General features: G+C 39.1%; 1 pseudogene; it reads left to right on the plus strand.

Annotated features, from left to right (window-relative positions):
* The first annotated feature begins 8,823 nt into the window (after nucleotides 1-8,823).
* Nucleotides 8,824-10,923, plus strand: LOC112392122 (protein enabled homolog; annotated as a pseudogene).
* Nucleotides 10,924-16,826: the final 5,903 nt, after the last annotated feature.

Raw genomic sequence — 16,826 nt, forward strand, 5'->3', positions numbered from 1 at the left:
AAAGTTAAAAAGAACGAGGTATCAAGCCATGTAAAGACATAGAGGAACCTTAAATGCACATTACTAAGTAAAGAAGCCAATCTGAAAAGGCTGCATACTGTAAGATTCCAAGTGTATGATATTCTGGAGAAAGCAAAGCTATGGAGACAGTAAAAGTTCAGTGGTTGCCAGTGGTGGTGGGGGGGGAAGGGATGAATAGGTGGAGCACAAAGGATTTTTAGGGCAGGCAAAATATTCTGTATGATGCTCTAATGATGGAAACGTGTCATTATACATCTGTCCAAACCCATAAAATGTACAATAAGAGTGAACCCTAAGGTAAACTATGGGTTTTGGGTGATTATAATGTATCAGTGTAAGTTTGTCAACTGAGACAAATGTTCCAGTCTAGTGGGGAATGTTGATAATGGGGCAGAGGTTATATGGGAAATCTCTGTATCTTCCTCTCAACTTTACTGTGAACCTAAAACTGCTCTAAATAATAGTCTTTTGGAAAAAAAAGATATCTTTTTTGTAGTAAAGACTAAATTTAGAGCAATTTTGCCTATCAGATAGTTAATACGTTAGCCTCAATCCAAGGCTTCTACAAATACCTGTATGAATCAACATGAGGGGCAGAAGTAGGGCAGAAGGTGACATGTAGTCATATGACAAAAAAGAAAGGACCCAGTTTGAACAAAACAATCATGAATATCTCTGCTATTTTTGATCATTTTACTAATGCTGTAGTGAAAGAGGATTGGTAGTTCAAGATAGTAGCATACTCTCACTCTTGTTTTACATAAATATGAACCATTAATTCACAGATTTAATAGAAACAGTCACCAACAATTGCTCCCACACCTAAATTTATATGCCACATCTTCCTTCAAGACATAAAGCCTGGTGCTTCCCTGGTGGTACAGTGGTTGAGAGCCCGCCTGCTGATACAGGGGACACGGGTTCGTGCCCTGGTCCGGGAAGATCCCACATGCTGCGGAGTGGCTAGGCCCGTGAGCCATGGCCGTTGAGCCTGTGCGTCCGGAGCCTGTGCTCCGCAACGGGAGAGGCCACAACAGTGAGAGGCCCGCGTACTGCAAAAAAAAAAAAAAGATGTAAAGCCTGATCCTTAAACCTTGGTAACCACAAAAAAGAGCTAACCTGCAACTTAACAAATTTCACTTTTTAAATTTGGCCACAGACTCTAGAGCTAATCTTAATTCACTTAGCCTATTGCTTTGTGATGAGATTAGAACAATGGTTTGAGAGAACAGGTAGTAGAGGAAGGTCTGAGACTGGTGCTGGCTCAATAGATGGTTTTTATATGTTGAGATGCTGTAGTAGCAGGAAGGACCAGCTTTATATAAAGGAGCAAGATGGGGTCTATAGAGAGAAGACACTAGAAACAGGACCTCTCAAAGACCTTTGAACAAGAGGCCAAAATTACATTCATTTTGTTCCTGAGCAAATAATCACTTCAACAAAGTCTTAAGGAGCCACTCACATTATTTTTATAAGATAATATCTTTTGTATGAAAGAGTCATGTAATGAAAAGAACACTGGAATTTGGTAAGGAAATCATGGGTTCACTTTGGGCTCAGCCACATCCAAGCTGTGTGCTTTGGGCAAGTCAAAAAACTTCTATGTATCTCAGTTTCCTCCTGTATCAAATGAAGCATTTAATCTAGGTGATTTTTAGCATCCTTTGAATTGAAAAGTTTTGATTCCATGATTAGTGCTTAATATAAATACAGCATTAGCTAGACATTAGATTTATGCTGCTGTGGTAGTTGTCTTCATGGAATTATTATGTATTTAGTTCAAGGAAAATTATTGCATCCTGAATTCTGTTAGCCTCAGGCCAAAAACAAATAGGGTAATTAGCAGGCACTTCTAGAGTGCATACAGTTTTGGAAAAGGCTCTTTAAAGGTTTAATAAAGTTGTGAAAATTACATTTAACTTTCACATCTTAAAAATACATAAAACAATTAAAAAACTGTATTTAATCATGGTCTTACTTGTAGCATTAAAATTTGTTCTACATGACAAGGATATTTACAGGCCTTAGAGAAGTCAGTCTATTAGGAAATCCTCAACTGGCCATATGTGTGCTATGAAGCATTTTCATGGCACTTCTTTGCAATTAGAATTCCAAAGGTTATGCTGACTAGTTGTGCATACCATATGTTTGGCATTAGTCCTTACAGTTCTGCCACGTGTTGGTTTTGATAGCACAAGTACTATGGTGAAGGGAAAGAAAAGATTACCAAATATTTCTTTTTTTAAAAAATAAATTTATTTATTTATTTACTTATTTTTGCCTGCGTTGGGTCTTTGTTGCTGCGCGCAGGTTTCCTCTAGTTGCGGCAAGTGGGGGCCACTCCTTGCTGCAGTGCGCAGGCCTCTCACTGTGGTGGCCTCTCTTGTTGCGGAGCATGGGCTCTAGGCACGCAGGCTTCAGCAGTTGTGGCTCGCGGGCTCCAGAGCGCAGGATCAGTAGTTGTGGTGCACGGGCTTAGCTGCTCCACGGCATGTGGGATCTTCCCAGAGCAGGGCTCAAATCCATGTCCCCTGCATTGGCAGGCGGAATTTTAATCACTGCGCCACCAGAGAAGCCCAAACCAAACATTTCAAATCAACATCCAAGCCCCATCTTTTAAAATCAAGTTAAGTATATAAAGACTTTGACAATTACAATTATTTGTTGGTTAATAATTGTTGAATATTGTGCTCAAAGTGTACCTTCCCAAACATATATTCAAAAACAAATAACAATGACACTTGGAATAAACAAACTGACTTTGAGTTGTTTACTTTGTTTAGAAACAAAATTAAAGGTCAAATTTTTTTTTTTTTTTTTTTTTTTTTTTTGCAGTACGCGGGCCTCTCACCGCTGTGGCCTCTCCCGTTGCGGAGCACAGGCTCCGGACGCGCAGGCCCAGCGGCCATGACTCACGGGCCCAGCCGCTCCGCGGCATGTGGGATCTTCCCGGACCAGGGCACGAACCCGTGTCCCCTGCATCGGCAGGCGGACTCCCAACCACTGCGCCACCAGGGAAGGCCCAAAGGTCAAATTTTTAAGTTTACCTAGAATTGAAAGATTGCATGACAATCATTGGGGCCTTCAAGCCTCTTGTATCATGTTTTTACAGAAGAGGGCGTATAAGAATTCTGCTTTGTGGGTACACAACAAGCAATAGCTTCTTAACTGAGAAATCAAGAGAGAATTTGGTCTTAGCCTGTTTCCACTAATGCAAAGGAATATTGTCATCAAAATGGCTCTTTAGGGTCTAATAAAATGGCTCAAAGGATTTGCTGTTTTTGCCGTCCTTGTCCTTGACTTTTATTTATGTCATTTCTTAATGTTTGGCAAACAAGTAGACGCAGCTGATGACTGCCTTGGTATAACTGAGTAATCAGAAAAACAATAAATTATTAATATGCACAACAAGATCTAAAAAAGCATGGTTGTTGGTAATCTCTTCAACTGAAATGGTGAAAAGGAAAGTTAAAGAAATGTCCCATCCTTTTCAGCCATTTATTGACAGCTTCTAAGAGCAATGGGAGCAGTAATTCTAGATCCCTGCTTTTGCATCCTGCAGATCAGAGTGAGTGAATCAAACAGACTATGTAGTGGTTGAAGGGACCGAGTGCTGAGAATATACCCACCTCTTAGGGCTAAACTCTAAAGCTATTTGACTTAAAGCTGGAAGATAGTCCATCAAAGGATGTTAGAAGTACAAAACACAGGTCCTCTCTACACAGCTTCAGATTAGGCAATTAGCTTGAAAAGACTGGGAGAATTAATACATCATGAAAACTTTGTCGACTGAAGCAAGACTCAGACAGCAGACTTTCCTGCCTCCTTTGCTTCTAGTCCTGGTCAACTAGTGGGTGTAAATGTTCCTGATTTTATTTCAGGTTTCATCAGGGTCACATGTTTTAGGTTCACCAGAAATTGTGTGCCAGAGAGACGTTGCTTTATTCATTTTTCACCCGTGCAAAAATATTTTTGAGCTACTACTGAGTGTCAAGTACTCTGGTAGACAAGGGAAATTCATCAGTGTTCAAGACAAGCATGATATCTACCCTCATGGAGCTTAAAGTCCAGAAATGAAGCCATTAAACTCTCACAAACAATTATACAAATGGGTATTTACTAAGAACAGTATAATTTGACGTGAATCTAAAGTACTGGGACCTATGTGTATGTATTACTGAAAGACCTGAACTATTCCAAGAAGTTTTGGGACGTTTCTATAAAAAAGGGACATTTATTTCACTTCAGGTCTGAAAGATGGGTGAAGCCAGAAAAGGAAGGGACCAGAGTGGAAAGTAAAAGTGTTTGGCTCAAACAGTGACTTTGGAAGTAGGGGAGGTTACTTTCTTAGATTATTGCATCTAAATAAAAAATTTGTGAGGAAAAATATTATTTAGACAAAAATGCATTTTGGAAATCATTACCACTTGTAGTGGCACAGACATACACAAAGGAAATATATGTGAAATAACCAGAAAATGTTGAAATTGGAACAAGAAAATAAATATAAAATATTTTAATTATAAAATTAAAATATGGATAATATAAAATATCCAGTAGTCAAATAAGACTGTGCACTGATTGATATGAGCAACCTGATGGATTTTTGTGTTTTCCCAACCAGTAAGTGGTGTGAACTAGTGGAAAGTGATTTTAACACAGAAATGTTTTGCTAAGACCAATGTAGGGAATTGAAAACATTTCTCAGAGATCCCTGGCTGCAGTATTATTAAACTATTTCTCTTGGCTAAGTAGATTATCACACCCTCCTGAGGGGGAGAGGAAAATCGTGCCCAATATGTTACTAGCGATGCTCTAGGCAATCATTCCCAACCCCTCCTTTCTCCTTATTGACAATATTCCATATGCCATTTTCAGCATTTTTCTCTGAAACACAATTAGGAATCAGCTGATGTAAGCACTGAAAATATAATTTAGAAGTATATGAAATCTAGCATAATAATAAATCCTTAACGTGTAAATTATGGAGAAAAGTGGCCAGTGTTTTCCATTTCACAGTTTAAATCCCCTTGACAAGTTTAGGAAATTCTTAAGTAGAATGACTGGACCAAACTATTTTCTTGTCACACAAAGCCACATGGTAGTCAGGGTGCTTCTGCTATCATTCAGGCTGTCTTTCTGAACTGTGGTTTGGGGCTGCACCAGTCTGCTGGGAACTGTGGACTGCTACTTCTCTGATAATGCTGCTTGCAAATGGTCAGAGAGGTCTGAGGGTATGTCGAGAAAGTTCTGGGGACTCCGAAAGGTTATTGTGACCTAGGTCACATGGGTCAGACCATTTCAAAACTTTAGGAGCCCTTCCATAATTTTTTTTAATCCTGTGTACCTAAGTCCAATAAATGGAATAAATGGTTTGAGATACTCAAAAGCAGCCACCAGACAAAAGATCAGGCTGAGTTTCCTTTTTGGAAACTTCAAAGCTTTGGCATTTAGAGGCAAGCAAAGAAGGGTGGGGAGCACTACTACAGTCTGGAAAAGGGAGAGTCTGGAGACCGGTGCTGACTACCAAAGGGAGCAAAATTGTAAGGTCATGGGGAAAAAGATCTGGAAGTTACTTAGAAGTAACTGAACTAAAGCCAATACCTTTTAGCAAATGGCCTTGGGTGCCCCCTGGTAACACATTTACAAGGGATAGCCCCTCTGCTCTAGGCTAATACACTTAAATCCACAGAGATTGCCAGTGATTCAGATTTCATAAGGGATACCTCTCCCTGCTTCTTTTTTTTTTCTTTTTAATTCTACAACGATTTAAAACAGGAAATTGGGTAGTCTTTGCAAACCACTTTCATCCAAATAAGCTTAGTTTCAAAAGTTTTAAATAAATAGTCCCTACAGGTTGCAACATTGGATAGATTCTTGAAGTTTCCAGGTCCATTAAAAAATAAATTCAATGTGAGTGACATGACTGAATCAGACACAGGGACACCATGTTAGAAACCTAGACCCAATCAATCTATAAAAGTAGTAGGAGTAAAAATAACACCTTCCATTTATGTAATAGGTTTTCACAGAACTTTCACATTTACCTCAGTTGTTCACAACAAGTACTGAGGTAAGTGGAATAAGAGTTATTACCCACATTTTATGAATGAGGAAACTGAGACTCAGACTGAGGTGCCCAAAAAATGTTGAAGGCTAATGCCAGGACTAGAAGACAAGCTGCCAAATTCCAAGTTTATTCATTTTCCCATTACTCAATACTGCCTCTTTCTCCATCTTACAGGAGTCATACAGGCTTATTTTTAATTTGAAAGGAAAAGGGGAAGATAAATATTTGAGAAATGGAAAAAGAAAAAATAAAAGCAAAAGCTAGTGTGAACCATTATATAATGAGTTAGTGCTTGGCTCACCGATATGTAAAGTATCTAATTCTTGGGACTGATCGAATGGTAGGAACCTGGCAAAGACTGATACAATGAACACTTTATGATACACAATGTACAGCCCAAGAGACTGCAATAATTCATTTTTTGTTAACAATAGCCATATATATTCGGATACCCAAAAGCTATATTAGTGTGAGAAGGCTTTCCATATCCTCCAACCATAAAATATAGTTCCCACTTCTCATTTTAGTTTCAAAACACAAGATATAAAACTGGTGCTTTTCATATTACTTTTTATTAACTAATTTTTTTTCTAGAGGACTAAAATATCTTGATGAATTAATACATTCAATGTACATAACTTATTTTCTTTAAATATTTTAAAAATGGGCTTGACAGTTATTAGTTAACTAAAATAGGACAAAATATCAATAATAAAAAAGAAATCCTGGGGAGTCTTTCAAGATCACGGAGTGGAAGGACCTTGAGCTTACCTCCTCTCATGAACACACCAAAATCACAACTAACATCTGAACAACCACCAACAAAAAAGACTGGAACCTACAGGAAAAGATCTTCTACGTCTAAAGGCATAAAGAAGAAAGCACAACGAGATGGTAGGACGGGTGCACTCGAAATATAATCAAATCCTTACCCACCCACTCCCATGGGTGACCTTGCAGAGGCTCTCCCATAGGAGTGAGATTTCTGAGGCCCACATCAGTCTTCCCAGCCTGGGGGTCTGGCATCGGGAAGAGGTGCCACCCCCCAGATCATTTGGATTTGAAGGCCAGTGGGGCTTAATTGCAGGAGCTCCACAGGAATGGGGGAACCAGAGACTTTACCCTTAAAGGGATTGCACAAAATCTCACGTGCACTGGGACCAAGGGCAAAAGCAATAAATTCATAGGAGTCTGGGCCAGACTTACCTGCTGGTCTTGGAGGGTCTCCTGGGGAGGTGGGGCTGGCTGTGGCTCATGCTGGGGCCATAAAAGCTGGTGGCAGATATACTGGGGATTATTCATCTGCATGAACTCTCCTTGAGGCAGACATCTCGCTTGGGTCATTAGCACAAAGACCTGGCCCCACCCAACAGTCTGTAGACTTCAGTGTCCGGTGCCTCAGGCCAAACAACTAACCAGGTGGGAACACAGTCCCACTCATTAGCAGACAGGTTGCCTAAAAACTTCATGATCACACAATCCTGCCTACTAGAGGGCCAGGACCCAGCTCCACCCGCCAGTGGGCAGGCATCAGCCCTTCTTGCCAGGAAGCCTACACAAGCTTCTAGACCAGCCTCACCCACGAGGCGGCAGAAATCAGAAGGAAGAAACCTACAATCAGCAGCCTGTAGTCTGCAAACGCAGGCCAGACACCACCCTGGGACCGCTGGCCCCTGGCCCTTGAGTGAGTGCACTGCTAGGACCTATAGGATGTCTCCTACAGAAGGCTACTCCTCCAAAGTTGAGAAACGTAATTAACCCCAAATGAGGTGGCAGAGGAATGTGTTTCAGATGAAGGAACAAGATAAAACTCCAGAAGAACCAAGTGATGTGGAGATAGGCAATCTACCTGAGAAAGAGTTCAGAGTAAGGATTGTAAAGGTGATCCAAGGACTCGGGAGAAAAATGGATAAGTTAGAAGGATTTTTTCACAGAGTTAGAAAATATAAAGAATAACCAAACAGAGTTGAACAATACAATAACTGAAGTGAAAAACACACTGGAAGGAATCAATAGTAGAGTAAATGAAGCAGAATGGATCAGTGAGCTGGAAGACAGAGTAAGAGAAATCACTACTGTGGAGCAGAAAAAAGAATGAAAAGAAAAGAGGACAGTGTAAGAGACCTCTGGAACAACATTAAGCACAATAACATTCACATTATAGGGGTCCCAGAAGGAGAAGAGAGAGAGAGAAATGGCCTGAGAACATATTTGAAGAGATAATAGCTGAAAACTTCCCTAACCTGGGAAAGGAAACAATCATCCAAGTCCAGGAAGCATGGAGAGTTCCATACAGGATAAACCCACAGAGGAATACACCATGACACATTGTAATCAAAATGACAAAAGTTAAAGATAAAGAGAAAATATTAAAAGCAGCAAGAGAAAAGCAACAAATAACATACAAGGGAACTCCTATAAGGTTATCAGCTGATTTTTCAGCAGAAACTCTGCAGACCAGAAGGGAGTGGCATGATACATTTAAAATAATAAGTGAACAGAGTATCTGTCAGGCAAGAACTGCTTTGATGGTCTATGATGATGCCAATAAAAAGTGGGTGCCAGCTGGTGGCTCAACCGGGTACAGCAGAGTTCATATATATCATCATACAGGAAACAACACATTCAGAGGGGTGGGCAGGAAGATTCAGGACCATCAGGTAGTGATAAATTGTTCCATCCCTAAAGGGTTGAAGTACAATCAAGCGACACAGACCTTCCACCAATGGCAGGATGCTAGACAGGTGTAGGGTCTCAACTTTGGCAGCAAAGAAGATGCCAATGTCTTCACAAGTGCCATGATGCATGCCTTAGAAGTGTTGAATTCACAGGAAACAGGGTCAACATTGCCTAGACAAAATTCACAACTACCTGCCCAAGTTCAGAATGGCCCATCACAAGAAGAATTGGAAATTCAAAGAAGGCAACAACAAGAACATCAACAACAAAAGGAGCTGGAGTGGGAAAGACTGAAGAGAGAAAGAATGGAAAGGGAGAGATTGGAGAGGGAGAGGTTAGAAAGGGAAAGGCTGAAGAGGGAGTGACTAGAACAGGAGCAGCTGGAGAGAGAGAGACAAGAAAGGGAATGTCAGAATCTCCTGGAGCGGGAGAGAAAAGAGCGGGAGAGGCTGGAGAGGCTGGACTGGGAAAGCCAAGAAAGAGAGCGGCAAGAGCAGCTAGAAAGGGAGCAACTGGAATGCAAGCGAGAGCGAAGAATGTCAAATGCCGCTCCATCCTCCAACAGCTCCCTGTATCGTGCTCCACTTCCTGAGTGTGCCAGTTGCCAGCCTCCTTCAGCACCTCCTCCATCATATGCTAAAGTCATCTCAGCTCCAGTGTCAGAGGCCACTCCTGATTACGCTGTAGTGACCGCTTTGCCACCTACTTCTACACCCCCTACACCACCACTTCGACACTCCAAGACACGTTTTGCAACATCTCTAGGTTCAGCCTTCCACCCTGTTCTTCCCCATTATGCTACAGTTCCTCATCCTCTGAACAAAAACTCTCGACCTTCTTCTCTTGTGAGCACACCCTCTCTTCAACATCCAGCTACGAAGCCCTGTGCCTGGTCTACTTCCAGTTTCTCGCCCCTCCCTCCGTCTCCTCTCCCCACCATGCAGAGCTACTGGTCCAAGGCCTGTCCTCCCCAGTTGTGTTTCTTATCCTGTGCCCCAGATGCCTCCATCACCAGCGACACCCAGCGGGCTGCTCGACTCTGTCACATATCCAGTGTCTCTACCAGCCCACCACTGCCTTCCCTCGCACCACTCTCACACTGTGGATGAGAGCTTCTCCTCCTCCAAGCACGCCTATTGCCTCAACTCCCTCATCCAAGCCTAGTGTTCTCCCTTCTCCCTCTGCAGCTGCCCCTGCCTCTGTGGAGACTCCTCTAAACTCTGTGCTGGGAGCCTCTTCTTCTGAGCCAGGCTTGCAGGCAGTCTCTCAGCTGGCCGAGACTCCAGCCCAACAGGGCATTGTCTTGGGACCACCTGAACCTCCACTCCCTCCTGCACTCCCACCACGTCCTGCCCAGGCATCAGCAGTGCTCCCTCCTCCCCCAGGGCCTCCTCCACTCCCTCCACTTCTGTCCTCAGGGCCCCCGCCTCTGCTTCCTCCACCGCCTCTTCCTAATCAAGTACCCCCTTCTCCCTCATCACCTCCTGCTGCTATCCTCCCTGCATCTGGATTTTTTTGGGGATCCATGTCTGTAGACAATCGCCCTTCAACTGGACTTGCAGCTGCAATTGCTGGAGCAAAACTTAGGAAAGTGTCATGGTTGGAGGATGCCTCCTTCCCAAGTGGAGGGAACACCACTGGTGTGAATTCGGCCTCATCTAAAACAGATAGGGGTCGTGGAAATGGACCCCTTCCTTTAGGGGGTAGTGGTTTAATGGAAGGAATGAGTACCCTGCTGGCCAGGAGGAGAAGAATTGCTGTAAAGGGATCAACAATAGAAACCTAACAGAAAGAGGACAAAATGAAAATTCAGAGCCTGTAACTTCTAAGGCTTCTTCAACAAGTACACCTGAACCGAAAAGAAAACCTTGGGAAAGAACAAATACAATGAATGGCAGCAAGTCTGTTGTTCCAGACGGGATTCTCCAAGGAAAAATCAGATTGTTTTTGACAACAGATCCTATGATTCATTACACAGACCAAAATCTGTGCCCTTGTCACAGCCCAGTGTCAATGGAGTCCAGACAGAGGGACTAGACTATGACAGGCTGAAGCAGGACATTTTAGATGAAATGAGAAGAGAATTAACTAAGCTAAAGGAAGAGCTCATTGATGCAATCAGGCAGGAACTGAGCAAGTCAAATACTGCATAGACAAGAATGCAGAGAAGAATCTGGAGAAGGAAAACAAAAAAACCTACAAAGAACAGCTGTGTTAACAACAAAACCCCTACACTTTGTGAGCTGTGAGAAGAAAATGGAGACAAACAGTCAGGAGGAGGGGAAAACAAACATACTTTGAAAGCCTTCAGACATTACTACTCTGGCAATAAGCTATTTCCCTCCCAGTTTGCTGCTTTTTTCTGACCTTTACAATAGGATGGAAGAGAGTTGCATAGGAGTTCCTGTATCAGTTATGCAGAAAATACTAAATCTGTCTGGCAAGATCACCGTGCATTGAAATATTTTCATGTCAAGAGAAATTCGCACATTTTCTTCAATCCATTGCTAAAATAAAAAGGAGAAAGGCTTGAGAAGTTTTTTTCAGAGAATGGTGATGAGGAATTTAGCAAGTTATGCTATTGTACTGTAAATGTTTCTCTCAGGTTTGTCTTCCTATCATATTTGATATTCCATGAATAACTGAGTTCATCCCTATGTAGCTTAAGATCATAAAATGTGGAACAAATGGAATTGTATGTGCTTTCAAGGGTGATATTTATAAGAAAGTGTCCTAAAAATGATTTGGGAGGAATTTTAGAATGATAGGAAGTCTCTCGAGTTTAGCCTTCATGCAATTTTGCAGACTCAAACATAAAATTCGTCCAGAATTTAAAAAAGAAATCGTGGATCACTTTGTCCCCAAAATAATGAAAAATATTTCGGGGAGAATTAACTATTTGAATTAGAATTCTAGTGATTATATATTAATACAAGAATGCAATTTGCTGTGTGGCTACCTAAAGAAAATCCTTTAGTTAAATTAGTTACCCTTGCATCTTTAATAGTCTAATCATCAAAGAACAGGTACATTTATCAAATTGCAATCTGACTTAAAATTCTATACTTTCTTATTTGCTGTATGGACAAAAAAATGTCATCTTAAGGCTAAAGAATAGTCAAGTATTAATGCATTAAGGTGAATTAGGTACACCTGTAAGAAGAAACATAAAGCAGTTAAGCTAGCAACACCAAGAGCCCTGGCCCTGCGCTTACAGGAATCCAACCACAGGTATTTCAGCCCACTTCTCTGACATTGGATGGAATATCAATAACCCCAAAAAGAAACTGAAAACTTAAAAAGAATTTTACAGAATGATGTTTTTCTAATACTGTAGAGGACACAGAGAGGTCATTTATTATTTAAACAAGGACCTTTCCTTTATCAAACAGGAAATCACATAACTTCTTGAAATGTAAGTCAAACTTGCAAAATGAACAACTATATTTTCCTACAAAAAGCAAGAGTCTGCTAAAACAGCTCTTTAAATATCTTAAGACTATATTAATGTCTTAGATGCAGAGAATAAGAGTACTTAGGTGGTATGGAGCCATAAGTGCTGGAACAATAAGGGCAGTATTCCACACCATGAAATTTTGTATTTTATCTTCAATTTTAAAAATAAATCCATTTTATCAAAATGAAGCATCTTATGGAAAATACATAAAATCAAAGTGTATAGGTTGATGAATTGTCACAAAAAGAACAGATCATGTAACCAACAAAGTCAAGAAATGAAACATCACCAGCATATTAGAAATACCCTCTGGGCATCACCTACCTTATCACTCTATCCTACCTCTCCACAGGTAACCACTATTCTGCTTTCTAATATCAATAATTATTTTTGCCTCTTTTTGAATTTTATATGTAAGAAATCATACCATTTGGATCATTTCGGGTTGAGTCTTTCATTCAGGTTTTTGATGTGAGATTCATTCATGTTGTTGCATGTAGCATGTTATGCCTTCTATTGAGGACTGTTTAGATTATGTTCTGGTTTGGGTATTATGAATCATTCTGTGAAAAGTCTTGTACTTAAAAAAAACGTTTTGGCACATTACTGCTTGCTATATTCCTTGAAGAGAAAGTCTTGGATCATGGCATATGCGCAGGTTCAGATACTGTCAAACAGTTTTCCAAAGTTATCATACCAGTTTATACTCTCATCAGCATTCCAGTTGACTTCTGTCCTTCTCACCATCTACAGCTGTCATTTAAAAAATTTTATCATTTTAATTTGCATTTTTCTGGTGACTATGTTGAGCAATTTTTCACATATTTATTCAGCTATTTGAAAATCCTTTCTTGTGAACTGCCTGTGCAAGGTTTTTCCCCCACTTTACTAAATTCAACTTGTCTTTGCTTTCTATCTCTTATGAGGATTCTTTAATTTCTCTTGAGACTCCTTTGACCCAGGGGTTATTTAGAAGTACTGTATGTTGTTTAATTTCCAAATATTTAGGATTTTTTCAGCTATTTTTTGGTTATTTATTTCTAGTTTAATTCCATTGTGGTCAGAGAACATAATTTGTATGATTTCTAGTGTTTTAAAAGTGTTAAGGTGCGTTTTATGGTCTATATGAGTGAATGTTCCATATGAGCTTGAGAAGAATGTGTCCTTCTATTGTTGGATGGAGTATTCTATAAATGTGAAGGAGTTAGTCTATAAATGGTGAGGTGTGAGTGGAACATTCTGTAATCTTCTAATTAAATCTTAATCTTTTTCGTGGACCTGTGTCTCAGGGCCATGATGTTCACAAATTCTATCTCCAGTGAACAATTTTTTTTCTCCCTATTCCCCAACTCCCTTCTCTGGCTGCAGCATTCTCAACCTATTTCCTCTAAGCCCTAACACCTGTGACTACATTTTGTTGCTCCCCCTCCCCTCTGCAGAAGCAGGAGTGCTAGGGGGAGATAGATTGGGAGGAATTCCCTTCCCCCAGATAGGATAAGGCTTAGAAAAATACTTTTCCCTTTAGCATAGGCTTTTGTTATGGAGAAGACTCTAAGAGTAGTTCAAAATGATTACCTTTTCCCTCTCTCTTCCAGAACCAAGAAGGGAATTTTTTTTTCCCCCAGGTGTTCACAATGAGAACCTGGTGGGTTTCCTGGAGGTAAAGGCTACTAAAGGGTGGAGGTCCCCAGGAGTTTCTGGCTTTCATGCTAGTCCACTTTCAACCTCCAGCAATTCACCAAATTTACCATTAAGCATGGCTCCTGTGGCTGCTACTCCAGGTAATCAGATCTTGACCTTGACTTTCTGGATTTGCCTGTCCCTCCAGATTGCGATGGTGGTTTTTCCTGAAACCTCAGTTCTCTGATGGGTCAAACAAAAGTTGTTGATTGTCTGATTGTCAGGCTTTTTCTTGTAAGGATGACAGTGATAATTTACAAGCTCTTTACAGGTCAGAGTTGAAACTGGAAGTCCAATGTGTGTTCAGTGATTCTTTATATATTCTGTTTCCTTGGTTTATTTTGTATATAAAAAATATTTTCTTTCATTGTGGCTATGCATTTCATCTTTTAATGGTGTTTGGGGTGAAGAGAAGTTTCTAATTTTAATGTCATACAATTAATAAAAATTTTCCCTTGGTAGTATTTTTGTACCCTAATAAGGCTATTATAAAGATATTCTCCTATGATTTCAACTACCAACTATATTGTTTGATATTTTATATTTAGATCTATAGTTCCCCTGTGCATAAAATAAGGATCAAGATTAATTTTTTTCCGTAGGCTATAGAGTTGACTTTGCACCTTCACTGAAAACACAATGCTTTTCCTACTGCTCTGGTCTTAAATCAAATGTCCATTTAAGTGTAGATCTCCTTCTGAACTCTATAATCTGTTATGTTGGTTTATTTGTCTGTGTTTGTCTATCACATAATGCTAAAATACTCTTATAATAAAGGTAGTTAACTATTTAACTACTTTATAATGTGTTGATATTCAGTAGTATTAGCCCCCAACATTTGTTCTTCTCTTTTAAGTTTGTCTAGAGCAAGACTTGACCAAGGTTTTCTAGAAAGGGACAGACAGTAAACATTTCCCACTTTGGGGGACACATAGTATCTGTCATAACTACTCAACTCTGCTGTTGTAACTCAAAAGCAGCCATAGACAATATGTAAAAGGATGGGTGTGACTGTGTTCCAATAAAAATTTATTTATAATCTAGGCAGTAGACCCAAATTTGGCCCACAGGCTATAGTCTGTAGAATCCTGGCCTAGATCTTTTCAGTCCTGTTGGGATTTTAAATGGGATTGAAATGAAGTCATAAATAAATTTAAGGAGACAATATATCCTTATATTATTGAGTATCCTGATTCATGAATATGGGAGTGTTCTCCATTTATCTAGGTCTTCTTTAATTTGTCTCAATAGTGTTTATGGTTTTTTGTGTAGAAATTTTGCACATTTTTTACTGGATTTTTGCTAGGTATTTGAATAGGTGTAAATAATTTTCTGTAACTATTGAGATGATTATATCATTTTTCTTTTAAACTGTTGAATTACAGTGATTAACTTTCAAAAGTTAAATCAATCTTTTATTTCTATAATAACCCCCCCCAGCATAATGTATTATTTTTCTAATATAACACTGTATTTTGTTTGCTATTATTTTGTTTAGATTTTTCATGTATGTTCAAAATAGAGGTTGGCCTTAATTTTCTCTTTTTAGAGTGCTTTTATAAGTTTTGATATCAAGATTATGCTAGCCTTATAAAAAGGGTTGAGAAACATTTTTTAAATGCATATATTTTTGGAAGAGCTTGTATAAGATGAGTGCTATTTTTTCCTTCTTCAAGAAAGGATTTACCAGTAGGGTTTGGAAATTTCCTTGGGGAAAATTTTTTTTAATTATAGATTAACTTCTTTAATAATTATAAAGCTGTTCAAATTTTCTATTTCTTCTTATATTCCTTTTCATAAGTTATTTCTCAGCTTTTATTCTTTTCTAGTATATGCACTTGAGGCAAAACTTTTTCCTCTACGTATAGTTAGCTACCTTCTACAAGTTATAATATATCATATTTTCATAAGCACTCAGTTCCAAGTATTTTCTAATTTTCTTTGTAATTGGACCCATTGGTTATTACGAATTGTATTGCTTAATTTCCAAATACTTCTGAATCTGTTCATTTCTCATATTGAGTTTGTTCTAGATTAATCTAACAATGGTTAGAAGACATACTCTATAGGATATTAGGTCTTTAATGTGTTAAGACTTGCTTTTTGGAAAAAAATAATAGTCATTTTGGTAAATGTTTTATGTGCATTTGAAATTAATGATTATTTTGCAATTATGAAATGCAGCTTTCTGTATTTGTTATATTAAATCAAATTTATTAAATATTGCTCAAAATTTTATACATAAACTGACTTTTTTCAAGGATGTATAAGACAATCTGAAATATCAATCCATACATGTCAGAACAATAGGAAATAAGTGAAAAAGAGACTTGTTGAAAGATTTGTACAGATGGGATTTCCATCACTACCTGACTATTGTTTCTCAGGAAAGCAAACAGAAGCCTAGAGGCAGATTTGATCTACTAACACTAGACGTACGGCAAATATGTTCTATGGTACAAATACAGCAGAAATTGATCCTATAAATGCTACATTGAAAAGGAAAATATACTTTGGCTTTCACACAAAGCACATAGTGAACATAACCAATCTCTCCCTTGCCACCAAATGGATTCTCTCAGAGGTAATGACTCAACTCAGGCAACTGGAGAAAGCAGAAATGTCTTTAAGCATAAAAATTTTGCTGTAATTGTCTTGCTAATATAGATACTAGACCTAAAAGATTTCAGTCAAGCAGTCAGAAATTTGATGTCCTGTTCTGACTTTCTTTGTAGCTTTAACAATAAAATTCACTTTGCTAATTGATTCTTAGAGATAAATGCCAGTTGCAACCCGTTTCATTCTTGTTAATGATTTATATTGTGAAAACTCCCAAGGGCTCTTAGAGAAGCAGAATACAAGATTTATATTTCAATTGAAAATTCATTATTATAATAGCCATGCCATGTTCTGTGTATT

This window comes from Neophocaena asiaeorientalis, unplaced genomic scaffold (assembly GCF_003031525.2).
Source record: "Neophocaena asiaeorientalis asiaeorientalis breed wild unplaced genomic scaffold, Neophocaena_asiaeorientalis_V1.1 scaffold24, whole genome shotgun sequence".
NCBI lineage: Eukaryota > Metazoa > Chordata > Mammalia > Artiodactyla > Phocoenidae > Neophocaena > Neophocaena asiaeorientalis.